Raw genomic sequence first — 13,738 nt, forward strand, 5'->3', positions numbered from 1 at the left:
TAAGTCTTCTTTGAATGTTTGGTTGGATTCACCAGGGAAGCCATCTTGTCCTGGACATTTATTTTTTGGGAGGTTTTTGATTGCTGTTTCAATCTCCTTACTGGTGATTGGTCTATTCAAATTCTCTACTTCTTCTTGGTCCAGTTTTGGATGGTTATATGTTTCTAAGGATTTATCCATTTCTTCTAGATTATCCAAGTTGTTGGCGTACAGTTTTTCATAGTATTCTCTTATTATCTTTTGTATTTCTGAGGTGTCCATTGTAATCTCTCCTCTTTCATTTCTGATTTTATTTATTTGAACCTTCTCTCTTTTTTTCTTGGTGAGTTTGGCTAAGGGCTTGACAATTTTGTTTGTCTTTTCAAAGAACCAGCTCTTGGTTTCATTAATTTTTTCTGTTGTTTTTTTAGTCCCTATTTCGTTTATTTCTGCTCTGATTTTTATTATTTCCTTCCTTCTGCTGATTTTGGGCTTTGTTTGTTCTTCTTTTTCCAGTATCTTTAGATGCGCTTTTAGATTGTTTATTTGGGAGTTTTCTCCTTTGTTGAGGTAAGCCTGAATTGCTATAAACTTCACTCTTAGAACTGCTTTTGCTGTATGCCATAGATTTTGGCATGTTGTATTTTCATTTTCATTTGTCTCCAGGAATTTTTTGATTTCTCCACTGACCCAGTCATTGTTCAGTAGCATTTTGTTTAATCTCCACATTTTTGTGCCTTTTCTGATTTTCTGCCTGTATTTGATTTCTAGTTTCATACCTATGAGGTCAGAAAAGATGCATGGTATTATTTTGATCTTCTTAAATTTACTGAGACTTGTTTTGAGGCCAGTATGTGATCAGTCCTGGAGAATGTTCCATGTGCATTTGAAAAGAATGTGTATTCTGTGGTTTTTAGATGGAATCTTTTATGTATATCCACTAAGTCCATCTGGTCAAATGTGTCGTTTAAAGCCAATGTTTCATTATTGTTCTTCTCTTTGGATGATCTATCCATTGGTGTAAGTGGAGTGTTGAAGTCCCCTACTATTATTGTGTTACTGTCTATTTCTCCTTTTTGTTTGTTAATAATTGCTTTATATATTTAGGTGTTCCTATGTTGGGTGCATAGAAATTTACAAGTGTTATATCTTCTTGTTGGATTGTTGCCTTTATCATTATGTAGTGCCCTTCTTTGTCTCTTGTTACAGTTCTTGTTTTAAAGTTTGTTTTCTCTGATATGAGTATTGCTACCCCTACTTTCTTTTCTTTCCATTTGCATGGAATATCTTTTTCCATCATTTCACTTTCAGTTTGTGAGTGTCTTTAGGTCTGAAGTGTGTCTCTTGTATGCAGCATATATATGGGTCTTGTTTTTTTATCCAATTGTCTACCCTCTGCCTTTTGATTGTAGCATTTAAACCATTGACATTTAAGTAGCTATTGGTAAATATGTATTTATTGCCATTTTATTACTTTTTTTCTGGTTGTTTTAGTAGTTCTCTGTTCCTTTCTTTTTCTCTTGCTCTCTTCCCTTGTAATTGGATGGCTTTCTTTAATAATATGTTTGATTTCTTTTGTCTTACTTATTTGCTTATTTATTATAGGTGTCTGATTTGTGATTACCATGAGGATCCTATATAATATTCTATGTATATAACAGTCTATATTGAGTTGATGACTCTTTAGCTTGACCTCTTTCTAAAAGCTCTACTTTTTCACTTCCCTCCTCCCACATTTTATGTTATTGAAGTCATCTTTAATCTCTTGTTTTGTGTCTGTCCTTTACCCTCTTGCCATTGAAATATGTAATTTTAGTACTTTTGACTTTTAACTTTCATATTATCTTCACAGATGGTTGATCTGCTACCTTTAATATATTTTTACCTTTACAAGTGGTTTTATTGCCTGGTTTTTTAGGTGGGTTTTTTAAATAATTTTTTATCCCTATTTGTGTCATCGCTTTCCCACTTAAATAAAGTCCCTTGAGCATTTCTTGTGGAAATGGTTTCTTGGTGATAAACTCATTTAATTTTTGCTTGTCTGGGAAGCTCTTTATCTGTCCTTCCATTCTGAATGACAACCTTGATGGATAGAGTATTCTTGGCTGTAGGTTTTTTTCCTTTTAGCACTTTAAATATGTAATGCTATTTTCTTCTCGCCTGTAGGTGTTCAGCTGAGAAGTCCACTGATAGCCTATGGGCTTTCCTTTGTATGTCACTTGTTGCCTTTCTCTTGCCACTTTTAGGATTCTCTCTTTATCTTTAATTTTGGACATTTTAATTATAATGTGTCTTGGTGTGGGCCTCTTTGGGCTTCTCTTGTTTGGAGCTCTCTGTGCTTCCTGTACTTGGATGTCTGTTTCCCTTCTTAAGTTAGGAAAATTTTCATCTATCATTTCTTCAAATAAATTTTCTGCCCCTTTGTCTCTCTCTTCTCTTTCTTGGACACCTATAATATGAATCTTTGTGTGCTTGATATTGTCCCAGAATAGCCTTAGACTGTTCTCATTCTAATTCTTTTTTCTTTTTCCTGTTCAGCTTGGTTGATTTCCTCTAGTCTTTCGTCTAGCTTGCTGATCCATTCTTCTGTATCATCTACTCTGCTATTAAGTCCCTCTAATGAATTTTTCACCTCCAGTATTGTATTCTTCATTTCTGATTGGTTCTTTTTTATATTTTCCAGTTCTTTGTTGATGAGTTCACTGTGTTCATCCAGTCTTCTCCCAATGTCAGTGAGCATTCTTATGAGTTTTTGTTTAAACTCTTTGTTGGGTAAGTCACTTATTTCTGTTTCATTTAGTTCTTTTTCTGGTGTTTTTCCTGTTCCCTTGCTTGGAATGTATTCTTTTGCCTCCTCATCATGCCTCTTTCTCTGTGCTTTTATCTATTAGGTGAGTTGCCTATGTCTCCTGATCTTGGAGAAGTGGCCTTATGTAAGAGATACCTTTTGAGGCCAAGCATAGTGCTTTCCTCTTGCCACCAGTCCAAATGATCCAAGAATGACCCCTGTGTGGGCTACTTATGTCCTTCTGCTGTGGCAGGGTTGCTCTTAATGCAGGTACCTAGGGAATCTAGTCTTACCTTCCCTGGCCAGCTGTTTGTAAGTCCAGTTTGTGAATCCTCAGCACCATTGGCTACAAGGTCTAACAGCACACTCTTGTTGCAGTTTTCCTGTTAATTGGGTAGCTTACCCAGTGTAGCTGGTTGCTAGGTTCAGGGGCTTACAGTTGCTGTAGGCCTCTGGCCTACAAGGCTGTTGTCAGTTCTACTAGGAGTGCAGCTGAGTGGGGCTGGCCCTAGGCACTGGAGCACTCATTTGTTTCAGGTTTTGGAAGGTGAAGCTGATCCTTTTTATGGCTATTTGTGAAGCACAGGTCTTCTGCCACTGAAAAGCCTCACCCCCCACAGGACCACACACACCATCAACACAGTCCTGGTGCATGCACACTTCCCAATCCCCTAGAGCGTACTCTGATGCCGCACTGCAGTGGCCCCCACCTCTCCACCAGTGCCCCCGACAGTTCACCTTGTCCTCACAGAGGCCCTGCCCCACAGAGGTGGACACACTCGCCTTCCTGTAGAGGCTCAAGGCACCCAGTCAGTGCTGGCGAACAAGTAGCCTGAGGGCTTGTTGTTGGGTGGGGCTGGTCCCAAGGCGGGCTGCCTGCCCTGGCTGAACTGGATTAAATCAACGCCCTTGTGGTTGTGGCAGACCCCTGGGCTAACAGGCCAGGGGAAGAATTTCAATGGCGTCTGCTGAGGTCTGTGTCAGCACACCTGGACTAGGTCACAGTAATGGCCACCACCAATGTTTCAGTCTCTGGAGAGGTGCCTTCTCTCATCGAGATGCACCCAGAGCCCACCAGGTGAGTCTCTTTTCACCAAAGGACTGTCAGTCTTCTCTCTCATGATTTTACATTGCTGAGACAGGTGAGTTTGTGCATGGGCCCATTAAGACCTGGGTCTTTTCAGCTTTTTTCCAGTAGCTTTTCTGGAGGTATTCTGCACTGCAGTTAATAACCAGCGAAGCCAGATAGTAAGACCCTCATCTCAGTTGCACTGAGTCTGAAGAATGCTTATAGCAGTATCAGTCCCCCACTCTGGACCTCACTCCTGCAGGGCGGGCTGTATACCTTAGGGTGGCTCCCGCCTGGCCAGCTGAGAAACTCTGCTGCTCCTGAAGGTGGCTGTTTTTCTCTCCAGAAGAAATTTCTGCCTCTTCTGCCTTAGTCAGGAAGTCCCTTGTTATGAGGGTTCTTTTTATCCAGTTTTCAGTTTTCCAGCCAGGGTAATTTTTCCAAAAATAGTTGTAACCTGGTTGTGTTCATGGGAGGAGATGAGTTCAGAGTCTGCTAATGCTGCCATCTTGACGAGATCCCCCACATCCCACTTTCATCAATGGCTAGATCAACCAGACAGAAAGTCAACAAGGAAATAGTGGAACTAAATGAAAAACTAGACCAGATGGACTTAATAGATCTGTATAGAACACTCCATCCAAAATCAGCAGAATACGCATTCTTCTCAAGTGCACATGAGACATTCTCAAAGACAGACCATATGTTGGGAAACAAGACAAGCCTCAATAAACTTAAGAAGATTGAAATCATATCAAACATCTTTTCTAACCATACTGCTATGAAACTAGAAATCAACTGCAAGAAAAAAGCTGATAAAGTCACAAACATGTGGAGACTAAAGAGCATGCTACTGAACAATCAATGGATCATTGAAGAAATTAAGGATAAATCAAAAACTGTCTGGAGACAAATGAAAACACACCATACAAATTCATTTGAGATGCAGCAAAAATGGTCCTAAGAGTGAAATTCATTACAATACAGGCTCACCTTGAGAAACAAAAAAAATCTCAAATAAACCATCTCAAACTTCCCCTAACAGAATTAGAAAAAGAAGAACAAAGCCCAAAGTCAGCAGGAGGGAAATAATAAGAATTAGCACAGAAATAAATTAAATTGAAACAAACAAACAAAAAAAACAGTAGAAAGGATCAATGAAACAAAGAGCTGGTTCTTAAGGAGATAAACAGAATTGACAAAAACCTTATCCAGGCTCACGAAGAAAAAAAAGAGAGAATCCTCAAATAAATAAAATTATAAATGAAGGAGGAGAAATTACAGTGGATACCACAGAAGTACGAAGGATTATAAGAGAATACTAAGAAAAATTATGTGCCAACAAATTGGACAATCTGGAAGAAATGGATAAATTCCTAGATTCATACAACCTCCCAAAACTGAACAAAGAAGAAATAGAGAATCTGAATAGATCATTCATAAGTAAAGAGATTGAAATGGTAATCAAAACCCTCCCAAAAAATAAAAGTCCAGGACCAGATGGCTTCTCTGGAGAATTCTGCCAAACATTCAAAGAAGATTTAGTACCTCTCCTTCTCAAACTATTCCAAAAATTTGAAGAAGACAGAACACTTCCTAATACATTTTACAAGGCCAGCATCACCCTGATCCCAAAGCCAGACAAGGAGAAAACAAAGAAGGAAAATTACAGGACAATGTTGCTGATGAACATAGATGCAAAAATTCTCAACAAAATATTGGCAAACTGAATACAGCAATACATCAAAAGGATCACATACCTAATGGTTCAACACCCACAAATCAATCAGTGTGATAAACCACAGTAACAAAATGGAATTAAAACCATGTGATCATCTCAATACATGCTGAGAAAACATTTGACAAGATCCGACATCGATTTATGACAAAAATTCTCCATAAAATGGGTGTAGGAGGAAAGTACCTCAATATAGTAAAGGCTATATATGACAAACACACAGTTACCATCATACTCAACAGGGAAAAACTGAAAGCCATCCCTCTGAGAACAGGAGCAAGACAAGGGTGCCCACTCTCACCACTCTTACTCAACATAGTACTGGAGATTTTGGCCAGAGCAATTAGGCAAGAAAAAGAATAAAAAGAATCCAAACAGGCAATGAAGAAGTGAAATGCTCCTGTTTGCAGACTACATGATTTTATATATAGAAAACCCTAACGAATCCATTGGAAAACTATTAGAAATAATCAACAACGACAACAAGTTGCAGAGTACAAAATCAACTTTCAAAAATCAGTTGCATTTCTATACTCTAATGATGAACTAACAGAAAGAGAACTGAAGAATACAATCCCATTTACAATCGCAGCAAAAATAATAAAATACCTAGGAATAAATTTAGCCAAGGAGGTAAAAGACCTATACAATGAAAACTATAAGACATTATTGAAAGAAATCCATGATGATGTAAAGAAAGGGAAAGATATTCCATGCTCATGGATTGGAAGAATAAACATAGTCAAAATGTCCATGCTACCAAAAGCAATCGACAGATTCATTTCAATCCCAATCAGAATCCCAAAACTCATGTGAGGCAACAAAAGACACTGAATAGCTAAAGCAATCCTGAGAAAAAAGGACAAAGTGTGAGGCATCACAATCCCTGACTTCAAAATATACTACAGAGCTATAGTAATCAAAACAGCATGATACTGATACAAAAGCAAACACACAGATCAACAGAAGAGAACTGAAAGCCCAGAAATAAAACCACACATGTATGGACAGCTAATCTTTGACAAAGGAGCTGAGAACATACAATGGAGAAAGGAAAGTCTCTTAAATAAATGGTGTTGGGAAGACTGGACAGCCACATACAAAAGAATGAAAGTTCACCATTATCTTTCGCCATAAACAAAAATTAACTCAAAATGGATTAAAGACTTGAAGGTAAGACCTAAAACCATAAAACTCCTAGAAGAAAATATAGGCAGTACACTCTTTGACATCGGTCTTAGAAGAATCTTTTGGCATACCATGTCTACTTGGGCGAGGAAAACAAAAGAAAAAATAAACAAATGGGACTGATCAGGGTAAAGAGCTTGTGCAAGGCAAAGGAAACCAGGAACACAACAAAAAGACAACCAACCAACTGGGAGAAAATATTTGTAAATCATATATATGACAAGGTGTTAATCTCCAAAATATATAAAGAATTCATACAACTCAACAACAAAAAAGCAAGCAACCTGATCAAAAAATGGGCAGGGGATATGAACAGAGTATTTTTCCAAAGAAGATATACAGATGGCCAACAGGCACATGAAAAGATGTTCAACATTTGTAATCATCAGGGAAATGCAAACCAACACTACAGTGAGGTACCAACTTACACCTGTTAGGATGGCTATAATTACCAAAACAAAAATTAACAAATGTTAGAGAGGATGTGGAGAAAAGGGAACCCTCATTCATTGCTGGTGAGAATGCAAACTGGTGCAGCCACTATAGAAAACAGTATGGAGATTTCTCAAAACATTAAAAATAGAAATACCATACAACCCAGCTATTGCACTACTGAGTATCTATCCAAAGAACTTGAAATCAACAATTCAAAGAGACTTATGCACCCCCATGTTCATTGCATCATTATTCACGATAGCCAAGACGTGGAAGCAACCCAACTGCCCATCGACTGATAAATGCATAAAGAAGATGTGGTATACATACATATATATATACACCCACACATACACAATGGAATACTGCTTAGCCATAAAAAAGGACAAAATCATCCCATTTGCAACAACATGGATGGAACTTGGGGGTATTACATTAAGTGAAATAAGCCAGGCAAAGACAAACATGGTATGATTTCACTTATATGTGGAAGGTAAATAAATACACTACCAAAGAGAACAGATTAGTGGTTACCAGAAGAGAAGGGGGTTTGGGAGTGGACAAAAGAGGTAAAGGGGCAAATATATATGGTGACTGGCAAACAATAATATATAACTGGAATTTAACAATGTTATAAACTATTATGGCCTCAATAAAAAATGAAAAAACCTACCCATGAGGGGGCCAGCCTCATGACGCAGCGGTTAAGTTCACATGTTCCAGTTTGGCAGCCAGCATTCACCGGTTTGGATCCTGGTGCAGACCTATGCACCACATGTCAAGCCATGCTGTGGCAGGTGTCCCACATATAAAGTAGAGGAAGATGGGCACCGATGTTAGCTCAGGGCCAATCTTGCTCAGCAAAAAAGAGGAAGATGGTGGCAGATGTTAGCTCAGGGCTAATCTTCCTCAAAAAAAAAAATTTTTTTTAAACACCTATCCATGAGTTCTCATTGACCTTAGGATAATGACTTAGCATGGCTTAAGAACCTCCATAAAATCTGTCCTCATTCTAGTTTTTCAGTTTCATCTCACCACTATTACTCATCTAGTTATGCTCTAGCTGAGCCTGACTTTTTCAATTTCTAGTACCCATCATGTGCTCTCGGACTTAACACATTCTCTTCCTTCTGGAACAGTTTTTCCTCTCTCACTCTTTCCCTCCCTTCCTCTCCTCCTCCTGCCTCTCCTGGTTAATTCATCCTTCAGATCTCAGCTTAAGTTTTACTTACTTTGAGACGCTTCCTTAATTCCTTCCTGTTAGGTCCCCTGCTTTACACTCCCACAGCATCTCATGCATCCACCAGAACAGTCACTAGCCTTTATGATAATTGCTTGTTTAACTTTCTGTCTATGCCTTCTACCTTTCTGTCTATACAGTAATTATATTACTGTATATTCTGTAATACACAGTATATTCTATTACTGTATATTACTATTTGTTCTGTTTACGCAGAATTTATATGTCTGCTCCCATTGTTATTCCAAGCACTTAAAACAATGCCAGACCTATAGTAGATGTTTAATAACTACTTCTGTAATTCCTATGAATGAATATATGCAGCATGAAAATATTTTGAGTGTTAAGCATATCAGTCATAAAATGAAATTGTGGTGGGTTTTATAAACCTCACAGTTTTCTCTAAATGGTGGGGGAGAGGGTGAAGTGCAATTTCGTTTGGCTTTTTTTTTTTCAATTTTAAGATAACTAACAGATAAATGAGGCTAATTTTTAAAAAGAAAAATTTGATTTAATAAGAAATTCTCACAATTCATGGTTATTACAATCTTATAAAGGGATAAAAAATTAAACAAGGAAATCATGATCCCCTTAACCTTCTGAGTTCAATAAACAGTAGCGTTCAAATGGAGTTACTATGAATATGAATATTTATCTATATAAATGTCAGAAAGAAATAGAATCATACAAGCAATTTCCTTTCATTTACTAGGAATTCACTTTTTAAATGTTCGGACTCCAAGGCGTTCTTATAAGCCATGAAATGACCCAAGTCAGCCACATCTGTTCATAATGTTTTTTAAAAAGCTATCATAACAGTAATTAGAAGGAAAAGTAATATTCACCTTCCCTGAAAATTGTCTCCAAAAGACAACATGGCACAATATAGACATATGTGAAGCAAGGAGCCAAAAGTAGAGGATTTTATATCCTCTAATTTTATCCTATATGTAAGGCTAGAAAAAAAGAAGTCAGTAACTTTCTCCTCCCTTTTACTTGGTAATTCTGTTTAGAAGTGGCTTTCTTTCTGGCTGAAATTAGAGCCATCAGTACGTGCCAGTCGGGCCCTTTTCAGGGAGCATGCAAGGGTATCTGGAATGTGAGAGGGCTGCCAATTGGTTATTGAGTACTATGTGCTACACTCTGCTAGGAAGGAACTGTGAGAGAGTCTAAGAAATTTAGAAACTTATAGTCTCATGAGAAACTTTTAAATTCAAGAAGTAAATAGTGATGCAATACAGAAATATGTCACAAGGAAGCATAGAATAGTCCCACAAGCAGTAACAGGAGTGATTTCTATAAGCTGAAGAGAAGGTTTATATTTATGCTTGTGTTTATCACTTTATATTTCACTTTGTAAGATTTAGTCTTTTCTATTTTTTCAACCAGTCAAGATTCTTTTGAATTTTTATTTTACTTTATTTTATCTATTGTATTAGCTTTATGTCTTTGTGTTCCTATGAAGGATGGGACCAAAGGGCTGAAGTCTTTGATTGTCAGTTTACAGAGCTTGATTTTTACTGAGTAGGCAATGGTCAGCCACCAAAAGTTTTTAAGCAGATAAGTGCCATGGTTATATATTGTTAAGGAAATTTAGTATGGTGAAAACATGTAGGGTAGATTGGGAGGGGTGAAAACAAAGCAAGAAGACAAGATGATTTTAATAGTTAAAGTGCAGAGTGATCAGGAAGGATGTTAGAATGGAAGGGAATGTCCACTTTGACTTGTTCACTGTCATATCCATAGTGTATAGGGATCTGGCACTTAGTAACTACTGAGTGAATGTTTGTTGATTCAATAAATGAATTAATGAAAATTTTAAAAATGTAGACTGTGTGGCAGAAGGAAAGGAAAGAGTTAAGTTCTCCAATATTTCAAGCTTGATTGAAATATTGCAAAAATAGGAAATTGACCAGGGAGAGGTTTTGAGGAAAAAATTAAGAACTTTGTTTTATTCATGTTGAATTTAAAACAACAACGCTCCCAAGTCAAACACTCAGTAAGCATTTTGGGGGGGAGTAGTATATGGGAGAGAGGTTGGTGGCTAGAGATTTTGCTTTGACAGCCATTTGCATAGAAGTAATAGAAATAGTAGTGATCATGATTCTCAAAGAAGGGACTATATAGATAAAAGAGCAGAAGGTCAATGGAAGGGAAAATTAATGTAATAGAGAAAAGGTAGCATGTGTTGAGTGCTTCCTGTGCACTAGGCACTGGGTTAAGAGCTTTGTACATACCATCTGTTGTAATCCAGCACCCACATAAGGGTGAGTATTACCTTGGAAAATAAAAATTCATAGAAGTTAAACAATTCATCCCAGATCCTGTGCCCAATAAGGATGTTGGAATTACATCTGTCTATTCCCGCTTTTCTATCTCTGCTGAAACTACTCTCTGCTTGTAAATTTTATCTATCTTTTCCAATAAATTCTTTAACATGTTTATGATAGTTTTTTTTAAAGTCCTTGTCTACTGAGTCCAATATTTTCTTAATGTGTGGTCTGTTTCTATTTTCTGTTTTTCTCTTGATTATAGGTGACATTTTTTACTTTTTGACGTCTCTTAATTTTTTAAAATGTATTTTATGGCAGGTATTGAATAAAAAAGAACAATAGAGACTGAAGTAAATAATATTTACCCAGAAGAGCTGCATCCCTTCCTCTGTCTGACGGCCAGTCTGAGGTTTTTATTCTCTTTAATAATCTCCAGTTGAGCTGGGTCTGGTGTGAGTAGCATTTGTTTCAGTTTGATACTTGTTTTAAATATTTTGAGAGCAGAATAAGAGCTGTCCCTTTATCAGAGCTTGTGATCTATGCTCTAGTAAGTCTAGATATCTCTCTCCCCTGACCCCTTGCCCCCAATTTACAGTTCTGCCACCAGTGTTTTATGCCTTTTCAAGGGCTTACTGCTCTCAGCCTCTCCCTGCCTCCTCCCTGGCTTTCCAAGCCTTGGGAGAAATCCCTCAGTCTTTCTACCCTGTCACCAGCCTTTAGTACAGTGAAATCTCAAGAGAAAAGACTTGATGTGCAGGTGTTCCCAAGGGGACCTCTATCCCCTCTGCTGCCCTGGCCCCAACTTTCGGCAGCTAGCCACTGTGTGCACTTGGTTAAGGCTCTGTGGGAAAGAATTGGCAGGCTATGGAAAAGAGTTGACGGGCTCTATAGACTCCCTCAGTCTCCTCAGGACTCTCCTAAGCCATCACAGAAGTCCACATGTGGCCATACGAGTTTGTCTGCCGTCTACATGCAGTGATAGAAGCCCCTCATCTATGAGGTTTACTTCTCCTCTCTCTCTTCCACTAGGAGAATGGCTGTGGACCTTCGCTCACCTAGGGAAAGCTCACCCTGATCTGTAATTCAGTTCATCCAGACTTCTTTGCATTCTCAGCTCTGTCTGTAAAACAAAAAAAGCATGATTTTGTAGCTTATCTGTCATATTTTTGCTGTTTTGATGAGAATAACTGTCTAATTCCACTTCTTACCTACTACCTGAAACTATTAAATGTATTTTAATCATTAATGAATATTAGCCAGTAAAAAAAGAGACAATGTTAAAAATACTTATTTTTTATTTTTCAATATAGATTGCTATTTTACGTGATTAAGTTATGGAAAGAATCACAATTCAGTGAAAAATTAAACTTTAAAAAAACCGTTACCCATTTAGTATTTTCAGTTACAGTGATACTGATAGAGAAACTTATCGAAGAGAACTGCAAGAACTGTATTTGGAGCGACTAAATGCCAGCATACAATAATTTCAATCTTGAGCTGAAACCCCACACAGACCTGAGACGTGTTAGGAATAAAGTTGCTACTTTCTGTGAACAATGTAGATACTAGTAACCCTGACCTACAGGTTTTAGAAAAGTAAATTGAATATTGTGTAATACAAATATGTCTCAGGAATGAGCACATCTGGATTCTCCACTTACCTAAACTGACCCTTTCTATCACGTGGATACGTCTCATGCTTTTGTGCTGCAAAGATGTTGATTCCTAACAGGGTGCTGTGTCTCAGCAGGAGATTCATTAACGAAAGTGGCTAGCATAGGCTTTGCTTCTTGAGGAGGTTCTCTCAGGACATCAAAGGGCCTTGCAGCTGGCTAACAGTCAGCCAATAAAGAGATGAAGATATCTCTGAGTACTTATGTCTATTAGAACTTGAAGCTAGTAGAGTTTGGAGGGGCTACAAAAGACATCGTGAGGATTCATAGTCAGACTACTTCTTGGTTCGTCAGCCGTAAAAACCACTGGGCTCTTTATACACATTACACATTTCTTGACTTGGAATCTGTGTTTATGCTGGTGAATCAGTAATCGAAGGGAAGAGGAGATCCTGCATATTGTTTATAGAAACATCGTCACTGTTTCCTTATTTTGTGGTGTTGAAATATAGGGTGTGGTATATTTGGTAATCTCCAAGAGACCAAGGACATTGTTTTATTTACTTTGGGATCTTCCTCATGTAGCAAGCAAGGCCTGCCTAGTAATCATTGTTCAACAAATATTCGTTAAAGAACTGATTGGATGAATACTATGAAAATATTTTAAGTGAACTGAAAATACCACTGGACACGTCCAAATTTTAGATTTTGTCACTGGCAGTCATTTTTTTTTTTATTTTTTGAGGAAGATTAGCCCTGAGCTAACATCTGCCACAAATCCTCCTCCTTTTGCTGAGGAAGACTGGCCCTGAGCTAACATCCATGCCCATCTTTCTCTACTTTATCTGTGGCATGGCTACCACAGCATGGCTTGTCAATTGGTGCCATGTCCACACCTGGGATCCCAACCGGCGAACCCTCTGCCACCAAAGCGGCACATGCGAACTTAACAGCTGCGCCACCACGCCGGCTCCTGGCAGTCTTTTTATAATGATAATACGTTGGTTTAACATAGCAGTGTACATCATTCTTAGTAGGGACTAGTAGAACTACTTTAGTAGGATAACAGCCTTGCCAACTTTAATAAAAAAAATCCAGTTATTCTTTGGTGGTGGATTACATAAATTATGCAAAGCTTCACTAAAACATTTTCTAACAAATAGAAGCTAATAATTGACAAGTATACTCCCACATAAAAAGACTGACCATAAAGGTGAGATTAGAAGCCTCACTGGTGGAAAATTGCAGGAATGGGAGCCCAGTGAACGAGAGACCAGCAAAGAAGGGGATAGGCACTATCTGGCAGTACAAGGAAACACCCTTGAAATCCACATCCCATTGTTATCCCTAGATTTTTATTGCAAAGCAGATATTAATTTAATTTGGTTTAATATAGTAATCTGTCCCTGTTATCT

At 37.9% G+C, this 13,738-nt stretch overlaps 1 protein-coding gene across 2 annotated transcripts in view; it reads left to right on the forward strand.

The window, feature by feature from the left end:
- DPH6 (diphthamine biosynthesis 6) overlaps nucleotides 1-13,738 on the forward strand; it is a 176,165-nt gene that overhangs the window by 146,244 nt on the left and 16,183 nt on the right. The window contains exon 7 of one of the 2 annotated variants that reach the window (XR_011501217.1): nucleotides 2,663-2,751. The exons of the other annotated variant lie outside the window; for it this stretch is intronic. The gene's annotated coding sequence lies outside the window, so the exon portion shown is untranslated. The remainder of the gene's footprint in view (nucleotides 1-2,662; nucleotides 2,752-13,738) is intronic. 2 annotated transcript variants of the gene reach the window in all.

The sequence above is a fragment of the Equus asinus genome, chromosome 2 (genome assembly GCF_041296235.1).
Source record: "Equus asinus isolate D_3611 breed Donkey chromosome 2, EquAss-T2T_v2, whole genome shotgun sequence".
Classification (NCBI taxonomy): Eukaryota; Metazoa; Chordata; class Mammalia; order Perissodactyla; family Equidae; genus Equus; species Equus asinus.